Source organism: Candoia aspera, chromosome 2 (assembly GCF_035149785.1).
Source record: "Candoia aspera isolate rCanAsp1 chromosome 2, rCanAsp1.hap2, whole genome shotgun sequence".
Taxonomy (NCBI): domain Eukaryota; kingdom Metazoa; phylum Chordata; class Lepidosauria; order Squamata; family Boidae; genus Candoia; species Candoia aspera.
The window spans coordinates 255,458,238-255,471,964 of NC_086154.1; the positions used below are offsets into that span (position 1 = coordinate 255,458,238).

Consider the following 13,727-nt stretch of genomic DNA (forward strand, 5'->3'; position numbering starts at 1 on the left):
CCCAATACATTATTTGTAGGGTACATATTCATGGACTCCTTTTGATGTTCTTTTTTAAAAGGCTGATCACTTCCAGCTTCTGCAGCTTAATATAAGAATGCATCGCCTCTGCAAATCCCTCTTGGTAAAAATATATCTGGTTAAAGGACATAAGAATAGCCCTGTGGGATCAGGGCAACTCACACAGTGGTGTTTTTTGAGTGATCCTAAGCAGGAAATGGATATATACCTCCCTCCTGCCATTGGTCTTCTGAAACCGATGGAGGCTTTCTGCTTGTCCTTCATGAAAGTATCAGTGTTTTTAAAGCCATCCACAACTTGTAATGTGACCAGAAAGATTGAACCTGACAGTCTGTCCCAGTGTTCTCAACCTTGGCAGCTCGAAGATGTGTGGACTTCAACTCTCAGAATTCCCCAGCCAGCCATGCTGGCTGGGGAATTCTGGGAGTTGAAGTCTACACTTCTTCGAGTTGCCAAGGTTGAGAAACACTGGTCTATCCAAATGTGATTGCATTTGCTCCCTCTCTTTCCCCAAAGTTTCTTCCTACTACAAAATTGCTATTGTCTTAAGCAAGTATGCCCAACAGTATTTTGTAGGATAGGATGGAAGTAATAGAGGTGCCAGAGCTGTTGAGAAAAAAATGGTGCTTTCTGGAGAGGCGGAGTAAAAAGTCTTTCTATATAGTTCCCTTACATATCCTCTGTATTTCTGCAGAATTCTTTGCATACTTCTAACAAATCTGCTTCACTGAATGTGTTCAAGTGAAGTGTAGATAGCCATCTGGTGTAAATCCTGCCCTGAAGGGTTGAACTCTATGATCTAAATGACCTCTTCTACTGTATGCTTGTATGATGTGATTAACTGGTATGATGTGTCTTGCTTAAATCCTCCTTGCTTGATCTCCAGCAACTGTTCCTATCTTATATGGCAATAGATGAAGGAGCTCATTCATTTTTCTTCATAGTTATAATTTAAGTTGTTTTTATTGGACTTATCCTTGCATAGCAGCAGATTTGTGTCTGTTGTCCTATGTTTTGTAGCCAACTACAGCATTTATATAATTGCATTTAATAAAGCAACGTTTTTTTTAAATCAGTGTAGTTCAGTTGCAGCCATTGGACCAAAATGTTTTTTCCTATATTCCTGTTTGATGTAAAGTTTTGTTTGCATAGCTGGGCTTGTACTGTTAGTTTTATTCTTAATCCCTGTTGCCAGTATCCATTAGCATTATGTTTTGCCTTCTGAAAGTCACATGAGCTTATGGAATATTTTCAGCAGTGCTTTGATTTGCCAGAACTTTGCATGACTGAAAATTAAAGAGCTGCATTTATGGAATGTGCGATCTTTGGAAAGTTCTGTTATGAGGGCATCTTAAACTATAAATTAATGGATTTTAAATTCAGTGAAAATTAAATAGATTTTAGAATAAGCCTTTGCCAACTAATGCAGATGGAAGATTTCAGAATGAAGCTTGTAACTTATGCTTGGCATGTAAAGATTGCAATTATGATTTTCTTATTACTTCATTCTAGTTAGGTGAAAGATGAAAAAGATAACTTTCTGAGTTGTAATTTACATTTCTCCTTAGTAGCATGTATAGTACAGACCATAACTTCCTCTGTAACATGTTTCTACATCTTTAGACAGTAACCCAGTTCTATCTCTGTACAGAAATGAGAGTTTCAGTTTCCGGATCGAACATCAGGTTGCTTATAAGTAGGTATGCTTTTGTTACTAGGGCTCTGCAGAGTTACAATTGATTGGAGTGGCCTATAAAACCTGCAAGTCATAAATAGATGTCCTAAACCCATATAGAAAAGTAAGTTTTATTATTCTATTTTGTCAATACATCCAAGAAATACCATCCTGCTTGTAAAATGATTTCAGCCAAAGGACTTACTTGCTTAATAAAGGTATTTCTTGCGTTGGCTTCCTATTGCCTAACTGCCAAGGTTATTCACGCTAAGTTGAATAACAACACAATATGAAATTGGAAAAAAACAAAGTAAAGCCAAACATGTATAGAAAAAGTTTTTAAAACAAAGTAGGCACAGAGGACCCCTGGGCATTGTTGCAGAAGGAGTTCGTCTTGGCACATGTAGTTGATTGGAGTAGCAACTGGGCAGCTGAACTGATTTCCTTCTGAGAGGATGTGTTTGCATACATGGTATATAAAATTTGTTTAACAGAGAAATGTAGTTGGCTAATTTTTTTTTTAAGTTTCTTCCTCTTGAGGTCATTAGCGTCTCAGAAGAGCTTCTCTTAAAAGGCTTTAGAAAATGGCCAAAATGTCATCCTAATAAGAAACCTGCCTATATCCTCCAACATTTAATGGTGTTTACATTATGAAGCTTGAAATTATGTGTTAAAAGTGACAGGATGAACCACTCCTTTCGGCATATGTGATTTTAGGAGCAAAAGGGATTGCCTTTGCAGAAGAGAGTGAGAGAGGGGGGGAAAAAAACAGCTAGAAACAGAGTTGGCTGGTTAGCAAATATGTCCAGTCAGTCAGGAAGCAAGCATGCCAAGGCTCAGAAGCTGGAACCTCGGTCTAGCCTTGCTGGTGCCACTGATGTGCAGGGGTCGGTCACAAGACCTCACTATCTTAACTCACCCTGTCAGCTCTCCGCTCAAGCTCTGGAAACCGCATGCCAGAGGATGCATGATCCAGACAATTTGGCAGAGATACTGGCTTATCCGTTCTCTTGCATGATGTTAACTGAAACTGACAATAGTTATGTGCACATAAGGAATAAATGTTGAGAGTGGAATGACACTGATTATTTTCTCCTACTAACTATGTAAAAATATTGTGGAAAAGCAAACTCTTTGCTCAAGAAGCCTTGACAGCGTTCATTTAGGGAAATACAGTAGAAGTGACCTTCACACATTCTAAAAAGTGCAGGTTTATTACAGTGAAAATGTTTGTGTGTGTGTGTGTTTAGATCAGCTCCTGCCATCTACTGGTTTCCAGTTGTGCTGTACAAGTTGGGGAAGGCTGGTTTAAACTTTCCAAGGGAAGACCTGAGGCATTGGACAGGACCAGAAAGATTGGATCGTGGAGTTTTCTGGGTAACTTCAGGCTGGTCATGTTTCTCAGCCCAACCTCACAAAATTATTATGAGGATACAGTGAGAGAGATCCTAATGTGCAACTCCTTGAGCTTCTACAAGAAAGATGGGATATAAATGTAATGCATAAAAAAACTTAGACTGCTGTCAATTTGAAATTACGTTGTGTGTCAGAATCCAAGATAGGCAGAGTACGGCTTAGATTAAGCCAGATTATTTCCTTCCCTTGTGTTATGAGGAAATAGTCGTTATTTCTGTCTGTCCAACCCATGGCAATCTTGGCCAGTCCTCCTTCATTCTGCCCATTTAATTGATACAAGTGAGCAGAAGTGAGGGACATGCATTCTAGTGGCTGGTGTGATGCCATATGTGGGACAAGAATAAGTCTGGGAAATTTTATTTTCCGGAGGGAAATATAATCATTCTTGGAAAAATTACATTCCTCAGATCTGTTGAGAGAGGCAGACTTGGTTGAACTGGATAAGAGAAACTGCAGGATTCTTTTTTTATCTCAGATGTGGAAGTCATAGTGCTTAGCTTGTGCTTGAGCTCAGAAATGCAATTATTAGTGACTTCTCTCAATTGATAGCTTAATCAGGGGGCAACAAACCACTGTGTAATACCATGCAGTGGGATGGATGCCTATAAATAGAACAGCTCAGAATGTTTGCAAGAGTTCAGCTTTGTCACTTGAGATCTTACACTTTGGTGTTTTCACCCAAATCTCTTGAGATTTCAGGTAAGAACTCTGAAAACTTGAGAGATTTGGCAACTTCCCGAGGTCTGGGGTGTTAATTTCAAAAATAAAACTTAATTGGGGGGTTCTGTGGACAGTTTCAAATAGATGTCACACATATTGTGTGCATAGGTGCTGTTTGCTGACCCTGTGGACTAAGTTGAATCTGCTCTTTGTGTCTCCCACCTGATTTAGTAGTTTAGGCAGTCATTGGCTATCTGATGGAACAGCCACCTTTCTGGCAGGTGTGCTGTTCCTCAGAGTTGGCTGGCTCCTACTTCTAATTGCCTAAGTAAACCTGTAGTAAAGGTAAAGGTTTCCCTTGACGTAATGTTCTGTTTTGTTGAAGGAACATACGTAGTTTTCCAAGCATGAAGGTAAGCTTAGGCAAGAGGGAGGGAACCATGTAGATTAATAAAGAGACCAAGATAAAAGAAACAGAAAAGAACCTTGGAGTTCAAGGATCTAGCCCCTGTTCTGTGCAAAATCTTTCCTGCAGGGTGGATGTCATTCTGGACAATTCCTTTTTACTCCAAAAAAGCCCTTGGTGGTGGTTTTAGCATTCCTTACAATTCTCAGGTCACTTGATGAGGTTTCTTGACAATATCCATACTTCTGGAGCATTTTATTGTACCTTCCCTCTTCTCTTTCAGCTTTTCAGAGAATTCTTCTCAAGAATACAGATTATTTCCATCTTTGTACACTTTCTGCTTACTGCAATGCTTTGCAGTTGTGCTTTTAGTAATTCAGGTAGCCTGTGCGAAACTTAGAGACATCCTTATAAATAAAGATGAGTCTAGAGGCTGTTGTTTTTCCTTGTAGCATGTCAGTTTACTGTTTTTTTCCTAAAGTAAAAAAAAATGCACATAAAAACACACAACTCAGATACAAGCTGGAGGAAATGCTTCAGAAATTATGCAAGCATGGCACCTCTCCGTTCTTTATGAAAGCAGTCCAACTTTTTCCAGCCTCCATTTGAAAAAAGGGTGCTATGACCATAAAAGTTGCATTTCTTTTAACGAATGGATTCCACATAGGCAGAAAAATAAGATGGGTAGCCTGGTGGATTCCAGGGAGGCTGCAGCAGGAATGTTGCCTAATCCTGCTGTAACTGACATGTCAGCTCAAAGCATAGTTTTAACCAAATTAGACTTCTAATGCTAGACATAATTCTTCAAGAATAAGCCAAGTTTCAAAATCATGGGTCAAGTTCTTTGTAAATGTGGACTGGTCTCAGGATCATTTAAGGTCAACAAAAGTTTCCCCATTAGTATAGAAACAGTGATATAACACGTTTTAAGACAGGGAAAGAAGCTTGTAGAGATGGCCAGGTACCACTTTCTCAAAATAATAATTAAAAAAAATCCCCTTCACTCTGCCTCCCTTTCCATCCGAGAATCACTGGACCTACCCAACGCCATCTCAGTCTCAGGTTTGGCATAATCAAACTGAAATGCTGTTGCTATTTAAGGCTTGTAATAATTACATTTAAATCTCGTCCTCTTGGCTTGAAAACTGTTCATGTGCTAATATCTCAAAGCAAAGCCAATCTACAAGCATTCAATTATTTAAAACTCTCTTAATTTTGCCAGACTTCGTGTAACCAGAAACGATCCTGTCACAATTAGTTTTCTGCTGTCCTTTTTCTGGATTGCCAACTGGTGTTGGTCAGTTATCTTTGTTGAATGCCCTGGTTTAAGCTTGCACATTTAACACCGTACAGAGCTGTAAAACACTGTAAAAGCTGTTGGAAAACTTAGGACTTCTTTTGAAAACAGTGCAATATTGCTGTTAGCCTTTGTAGCTTCTTCAGCGTTGGTACTAGAGTAACAACAATTTTATATGCCTAAGTATTTATGAGGAAGAATTCACATATCATCCCACCTTGTAATTATGATACCTGGATGATGAGAGAGAGAAAAAAATGGCCTTCCTTGATATATCTATGCTCCTATTTGTTCCCTTGCCGGGGGAGTCCACGTGCCTCAAGCAGTTGGACAAATTGGCTTCAATGACGGCACGCTGTGTGCCCGTGAATGCCTTTTCAGTCTCTTTGATCTTCGCAAAACTGTTTGCCACCAGAAGGAGCGTAACCCAGAGGGAAACCTTCAAGGATTGACATAGCCAGGAAACTTGGCTCCTGTTCCTTTTCTGACATCTTGCCATCTCATTTCCTTCTCCTCCTCGATTTCTTTCCTGGCGTGTTAGCAAGTTGTACATTTGTGTATGTGTTTAAATGGTGTGTGTGTGTGTGTCTTTGTACAGCGCCACTGATAGTCATGGTGCTGGGTACAGAATACAAGAGAATTGGTCTCTCCCTCAAGGAACGTCAATGCAAATTTTAGCACATGAGAAACGAGGAACGGAAGCCAGAGCAAACAAGGAAAGGAAAGGTGAAGCTTCAGTTAGGTAGTCAGAGAAAATTGCTCCACCTGAAGGCCTTCTCAAATCTAAAAGGCCCACAAAAATGGTAACCATACAAAAATGTGCTTTAAAATCTTTAGTGACCTTGTCTTTAAAACAAAACCAAGCCAAGCCTCTCCCCCTCCCAATTTCTCAAAAACTTCTGCCCCCAAATCCTGCCGCCCTTTCCCTTTTCACAGGAGACAAATGATTCTGCCAAAGTGAAGGGAGGGATTTTTAGCACATTTTTAATCTCTTCCAGCATCCCGTTTCCCACAGTGGCCAGCCAGTTGCTTCCATTTTCGAACGCAGTGGTTTGGCAACTGGGTCAGCTTTTGATACACAACTATGGGCCAGCTTTGTATGCAGTGCAATTAAGTATTTCATGGTTACACAATTTTCCAAAGAAGTCATCATTTATCATGTCTAATTCTAGCAGTCTCTAAAATACTGTTTTCAGCCATGAACATTTTATATATAAAATTTGATCTCTAGTTGGAATCGATTATCTGTGGGTCCTGGAAATAAGGTGGTCAGAATTGACCGTTGCAGTAAGAGAGTGAAGGTAAGATAAGGATGTGTGTTCAGAATGATAGCCTTAAAGAAAAATTGTGGGACTTTTAATAGTTTACCCTAGGTTGGTCCGATATATTTGTTGAACATTCAGTTGGTATGTTGTTCTTGGTTCAGGAAAATGTGCTACAGATAGTCCTTGACTTACGACGTTCATTTAATGATGGTCCGAAGTTACAACAGCCTCGGAATGGGTGCTTTACAGCCTTTGAAGTGCTTCCGAACATTGCAAAACATTGTACCACCCCCGCAGTCACATGATTGCATTTTGGGCACTTGGCAGCCCGCTCACATTTACGACCAGTTGGCACATCCCACAATCATGTTTTGCAACTTTTTTGCTGTTTTCCGGCAAAAAATGCCCATTGGGGAAGCTGAATTCCCTTAACGACTGTGGTGATTCACTTAAAAACCGCCGTAAAAATGGTTGTAAAATTGGGTCCAGTCATGCAGTGACTCAGCTTATGGCCGCAATGACTTAGGGTGGAAATCCCGTCCCAATTATGGTCGTAAGTCAAGGACTACCTGTATAACCTTAAAAAACCACACAGATTCTAGCATGTGTATTTTTGCAGAATCAGTCAGGTAAGAACTTCTAGACCAGACATTAGCAGGTGCCTGAACTGAGGAAATAGATGGAGAATAAGAATCCCTTTTTAGCTTTCTTCGTGCAGAATTTACATTTTGAAGGGAGATGTTGTCATGCTTCTAAATTCAACGCTTGCATCTCTGTTGTCTGTATAATTAATAAACTGCCAATGCTATGCCTATGGACTGTGTGATGAGTCCGTTCTAGGATGGCATAGTTATCCTTGGAGGTTGGATTCAGTTTTTCATCTCCTAGGCATGAGCTCATTTTCACCCATTTGCATGGCAGTCTCCCCCTCCACTGAGTTTACATGAAAAGTTACCATACATACTTCTCACGTACACATTTTGTATGCATTTTTTCTGATGTGTACCTTTCACAAATTTCTTGCAATATAATGTTAGAGAGGGGCTCATGCTGCTGTCCAAAGTGTTTGATTTCCATTTCTCAAAGCCCTTTGCCCTTCATAAAATACAGCTTGCTTTTCTGCACGTGAGGAAAAGACATGAAACTGATAGGCTGAGCAGTATGTTTAATATACCATGAAGACCTTACTAAAAACCTGTGTAACAAGAGTGTGTGTTGGCTTCTGATAGGATGGGGTGACACGGCTTTGCAATCTGCACTGTGATCACGGCATCCAGAGAGTTGCTTTATGTTCATCTCTTGCCGTGTAATGGGAAAGCAATATGGTACTTGGTGGGCTTCTTTCTTCATTTCCAGATTTGCAGTTTGGAATTGAGCATCTTAATTCAAGGGAGGCAGGGCTGAGCTTGTAGCTGTGCTATGTAATGAACACAGAAACATAATTCAGCTTTTTTGGAGGGCCATATTAGGTTAATTTTGAAGCTATAAAGACCACGTTTGCATGTTTTTCTGTGAAAAGAACTAGTGTGTTGTGAAGAAGGGTAGTTTTCTGGATGAGAAAACATGCCAACCAATTATTGTTCCAAAATCTTTCTTCTGTTCCATAGCTACACTGTTCCATATCTATAGATATGCTGTTCCATACAGTTAGGTAAAGGTAAAGGTTTCCCTTGACGTTAAGTCCCGTTGTGTCCGACTCTCGGGGGCGGTGTTCATCTCCGTTTCAAAGCTGAAGAGCTGGCCTTTGTCTGTAGACAATTCTGTGGTCATGTGGCTGGTATGACTAAACAGAATGCTGTTACCTGCCCACCGAAGCGGTACCTATTAATCTACTCACATTTGCATGTTTTTGAACTGCTAGGTTGGCAGGAGCTGGGACTAGCAATGGAGCTCACCCCGTCACACAGATTCGAACTGCCGACCTTCTGATCAGCAAGCTCAGCAGCTCAGCGGTTTAACCTGCAGCGGTACCACGTCCCACTTCCATACAGTTACAATTGCAAATTAAAAAGTAAAAAATAATTAATATATTAAATTCAAAATGCAAATTCAAAATGTAAAAGTACCAAGGTAGAGCTGAGTGTTTGAAAAAAAAAAAAACTTGTGTGGCTTATTCTAAGGCAATGGATGTATTTTTGAGAATCCCAGGCATACCTCAATATGTTTCATGTAGTCTCCTATAGTCACCAGGTTGTCTTGCTCCATTTGTGATCAGTTACGAACTAAGTAGATTTATTTCTTGATTTGTATCCTACCCTTTTAAGGAGAGTGGGGCAACATGCGTGGAAAGCATTGCAACAAAATAGGTATAATAACTGGCAGATAGAGGGAGAAAACGTAGAGGCAGTGACAGACTTCGTATTTCTAGGCGCAGAGATTACTGCAGACACTGACTGCAGCCAGGAAATCAGAAGACGTTTAATTCTTGGGAGGAGAGCAATGACAAATCTCGATAAAATAGTTAAGAACAGAGACCTCACACTGACAACAAAGGCCCACATAGTCAAAGCAATGGTGTTCCCCGTAGTAACATATGGCTGCGAGAGCTGGACCATAAGGAAGGCTGAGCGAAGGAAGATCGATGCTTTTGAACTGTGGTGTTGGAGGAAAATTCTGAGAGTGCCTTGGACTGCAAGAAGATCAAACCAGTCCATCCTCCAGGAAATAAAGCCAGACTGATCGCTTGAGGAAATGATATTAAAGGCAAAACTGAAATACTTTGGCCACATAATGAGAAGACAGGACACCCTGGAGAAGATGCTGATGCTAGGGGGAGAGGAGGGCAAAAGAAAGAGGGGCCGACCAAGGGCAAGGTGGACGGATGATATTCTAGAGGTGACGGACTCGTCCCTCGGGGAGCTGGGGGTGTTGACGACCGACAGGAAGCTCTGGCGTGGGCTGGTCCATGAAGTCACGAAGAGTTGGAAGTGACTGGACGAATAAACAACAACAAACTAAAAACGTCATACCACATTTATGTTCTCTAAGGAAATGTATTCTCACTTCATCTGTTCAGTCGCATCTGACTTTTAGAGGCTTTACAGATTAGTTCTTTCCATTCTTTCTGATGTTTTACAACTTCATTTAATGTTTCTAGGTTTAAACCAGCATCTTGCTTGACGGTGTCTATCTAGCATGTTCTTTACAAGCCTCATTTTCCAGCACTTCCAACCATTTCTAGCATAATTGATTTTAAATGCGTGACGTGACCAAAATAAGACAGATTTAGTTTGGGAACCTTTGCTTCCAGTGATACTTCTGGCTTGATGCTGTCTGCAGATAAGTTTGTTCATTATTTTTGCTGTCTAAGGTTTGCACAGTGGCCCTCTCCAAACCCATAATTCGAAGGAATCCAGTTTTCTTCTTTCTCTTTTTTCTGTCCATGCCCTGTGATTGACCTACATTTTTCAGTTAACCTGGAAGAGAGACTGCTTAGACAAGCTAGTTCTTCCTACTTACTCTTGCCAGCTGTGCATTCACAAACTTCCAGCTATAACTCCAATTAGATAATTATTTCCCTCCTTTGCACGACATTTAATCCATTAATATGTAACCCTCCTTTGCTGGTGCCTAAACTAAGCAATGCCAGGGGTGGAGGAGGAAAGAGAGGTTGGAGGGCCATAAAACTTGCCCAGTGAAAGCAAGCCCTTGGTGAGTCAAATTGCAGGGACCTCTCATTAATTAATTTTCATTAATTAATTTCATGGTCTGGTGTACCTAGTGGGACTGAGTTCTTTTGAAATTTGTGTGCCGTTCCGTAATCCAGTCAACATTTACAACGTGGCTTTGAGTGTCTCTTCCTCTTCTAAAACCAGCCTGTACCTTGGGCAGCTCTATTTCCATGACTGGAGCCAATCATTGTGTGATTTTCAAGGAAGTTTTCTAGTGTGTAATAGCAGGGCTATTGTGCGGTAGTCAAAGCAGTCGCACTGTGGCTTTGGAATGAACACTAACATTTTCCAGTCTTTTGGCCATTCATTAATGACCCACATTCTTTGACATGGTTTTGTAATTGCGGCTTTTGGTCCTGATTGAAGCAATTCTGATAGAATGCCACTGGTTCCAGGGGCTTTCCTCTTTGGCAGCTGTTTCAGTGCCCGTATTATCTCTTCTTCCAATATATTTGGCTCTGCTACGGATTTCTGTTTGTTACGCGACTGAAGAACTTTACTATTAATATACAATTCTTCAGTCTATTTCTTCCGCCTATTTTTGTTTTGCTTCTGATAATTCAGTTCTTCCCCATCTCTGCCCCTTATTTTTCTTTTTTGTGCAGTTAATTTTTTTGCGTCTGAGTTTTTTTTATTAGGACAAAAAGATTTTAGTATGTCCTTTTTGGTTTCTCCCCTCCATTTCTTCGTAATGCTCATTCCAGTAATTCTTTGTCTTTTCGAGCTTGATGTTGAAATTCCACATTTAGCCACTTTGCTTCATCTCGGTTACTTATGGCTTTAGTTTTCTTCTTTGTTTAGCAGTTTGGATGGTTTCTTCTAACAACCATTTCCTTGCACTGGGTTGGGTTTTTTTTTTTTTTTTTTTTGTATGGGACATCTTCACAGCTGGTTCATTGGTACAGGTAGTCCTTGGGTTATATCCATTCATTCAGTGACTGTTCAAAGTTACAACATCACTGAAAAAATGAACTTATGTCCAGTCCTCCCACTTACGACCGTTGTGGTGTCCCTGCAGCCATGTGATCAAAATTCAGGCGCTTAGCGACCCGCCCACATTTATAACCCTTGCAATGTCCTGCAGTCACATTCTCCTGCCCTGCGTGAACTGCCTCCACTTCAACTCCCCACACACACATATCTCCCCCATCTCTGCCCTTTTGCCCACCCTGCACAGCGTGGCTGAAATGAAGAGGCCCTGGCTGGCCAGGGGAGCCAGGGGGAGAGTGGCCAAGAACTGGCTCTTTTCCTGGCCTGTGCCAGCCAGTTACTCTGAGGACAGCCCTGATGGTTGGACTCTTTCTGCTCTTTCTGCTAAAGAATTTCTAGGCTGCTGGCAGTGGTGAAATACAGCAGCCTCTGCATATTGGCCATGCTGTGCAGGGCAGAGATGCGGGGGAGATAAGCAGGTGGGGGAAGTTGAAGCTGGGGCAGTTTACACAGGGCAGAAGTGTGAGGTCCTTGCCTACCAACTGTGTAGTCCTCACTTAACAACTGCAGCTGGGCTGCTGGGACTGCTGTTGCTAAGCAAAGCAATCACATGAAGTTTCGCTTAATGGCCACTTCACTTAGCAACGGAAATGGTGGTCCCAATTAGGGTTGTAACCCGAGGACTACCCATAATGTTTTTCATTTCTTCCCACAGTTCATCTGGTTGTTTTTCCAGGAAGTTAAGCAAGTTGAATCTGTTCCTTCCTTCAACTGCGTATGGACATACAATTTCGTTGATACCGTATTTCCTGAGTGCTATGTTGTTTTTGATGTTGCAGAATTTGAAACGGACTTTGGCTGCAAGTGGTTGATGATCCACACCACAGTCTATATCAAGTAGAGATTTAATAGAAATAATAGTTTTTCCATTGTTGGCTGCATAAGATGTAGTTAATTTGGTTGCAGCACAGTCCATTTGTTTATGTCCATGTGTACAAGAGGCAATTGGATTAAAGGAATCATGTTTTGATGGTCCTTAGCTGTTTTTCTTGACAGAACTGCATGAAGCAGTCACCTGTTTAGTTTCTTTCTCCCAAGCCAAGTGCGCCAACAATTTCTGCTTCTTTGTCTCCAATTTTGGTATTGAAATCTCCAATTAAATATACTATATCTCTTTAGCATTTGGTGTAGCACTTCTTGAACGTCAGCATAGAACTGTTCTATTTCTTCTTCAGACCCATCTGTTGTTGGGGCATAAATTTGGAAATTTTTAATTTGGCATTCAGCCTGGATTCAAATAGGCATTGTTTTGTCATTTACTGCTCAGAAACATCACACTGATTTGGTAATTTTCTTGTTTCTTCTCTGGGATACTCCATTCTTCTGATGTTGTCATTCCCAGAATACTGTACTGAGTGAAAGATGTGGTGGTGCTGTGGGTTAAACTGCTGAGCTGCTGAGCTTGCCGATCGGAAGGTCGGTGGTTGGAATCCACATGACGGGGTGAGCTCCCCGTTGCTAGTCCCAGCTCCTGCCAACCTAGCAGTTTGAAAACATGCCAATGTGAGTAGATTAATAGGTACCGCTTCGGCGGGCAGGTAACGGCATTCTGTTTAGTCATGCCGACCACATGACCACGGAAGTGTCTACGGACAAAGGCCAGCTCTTCGGCTTTGAAACGGAGATGAGCACCACCCCCTAGAGTCGGACACGACTGGACTTAATGTCAAGGGAAACCTTTACCTAATCCAGTTACTCTCCCTAATCCTGAGAATGCCTATCTTGGCCTTGTTCTTTCTTTCTTGACAATAACCAGTTTTCCATGCTTCATGCTTCATACATTCCACATGCCAGTCTTGTTCATTTTCTTCCAGTGCAGACGATTTCTTTTGTCATAGACTTCATCAACTTTCTGGAACTCCAAAGGGATTTCCTCTTCTGCATCATCATTTCTAGGCCACTCCTAGCATTGCTACTTCCCTAGTAACATGTGTGATACCTGATAGCCTGGGGGTCCCACTTTCCAGTACCCCCTTTGAGCTTTTCTTCAAGAACCTTTCCATAAAGCTTTGGTGATAATACTGGAGGAGGTCACCAGGTGAGGAAATATTATTCTAACCTATATGGAAAGAAAAAACTTATACACTATATTAGAAATGGCTGGTAAAGTCATCTGAATAGAGCAGTGTTTTTCAACCTTAGCAACTTTAAGATGTGTGGACTTCAACTCCCAGAATTCCCCAGCTAGCCTTGCTTAGAATATATGCTAAGTCATATATTGACTTAGAAATCTTAACCAGTAGCACTGAGGTGACTACATCCTATCATGCAGACCAATTTTAATTTAACTCATGCTTCTAGATTTGCTCAGATAGCCACTAGGTGG

At 41.1% G+C, this 13,727-nt stretch overlaps 1 protein-coding gene across 2 annotated transcripts in view; it reads left to right on the top strand.

The window, feature by feature from the left end:
• DYM (dymeclin) overlaps positions 1-13,727 on the top strand; it is a 193,211-nt gene that overhangs the window by 69,092 nt on the left and 110,392 nt on the right. The window lies entirely within an intron of this gene.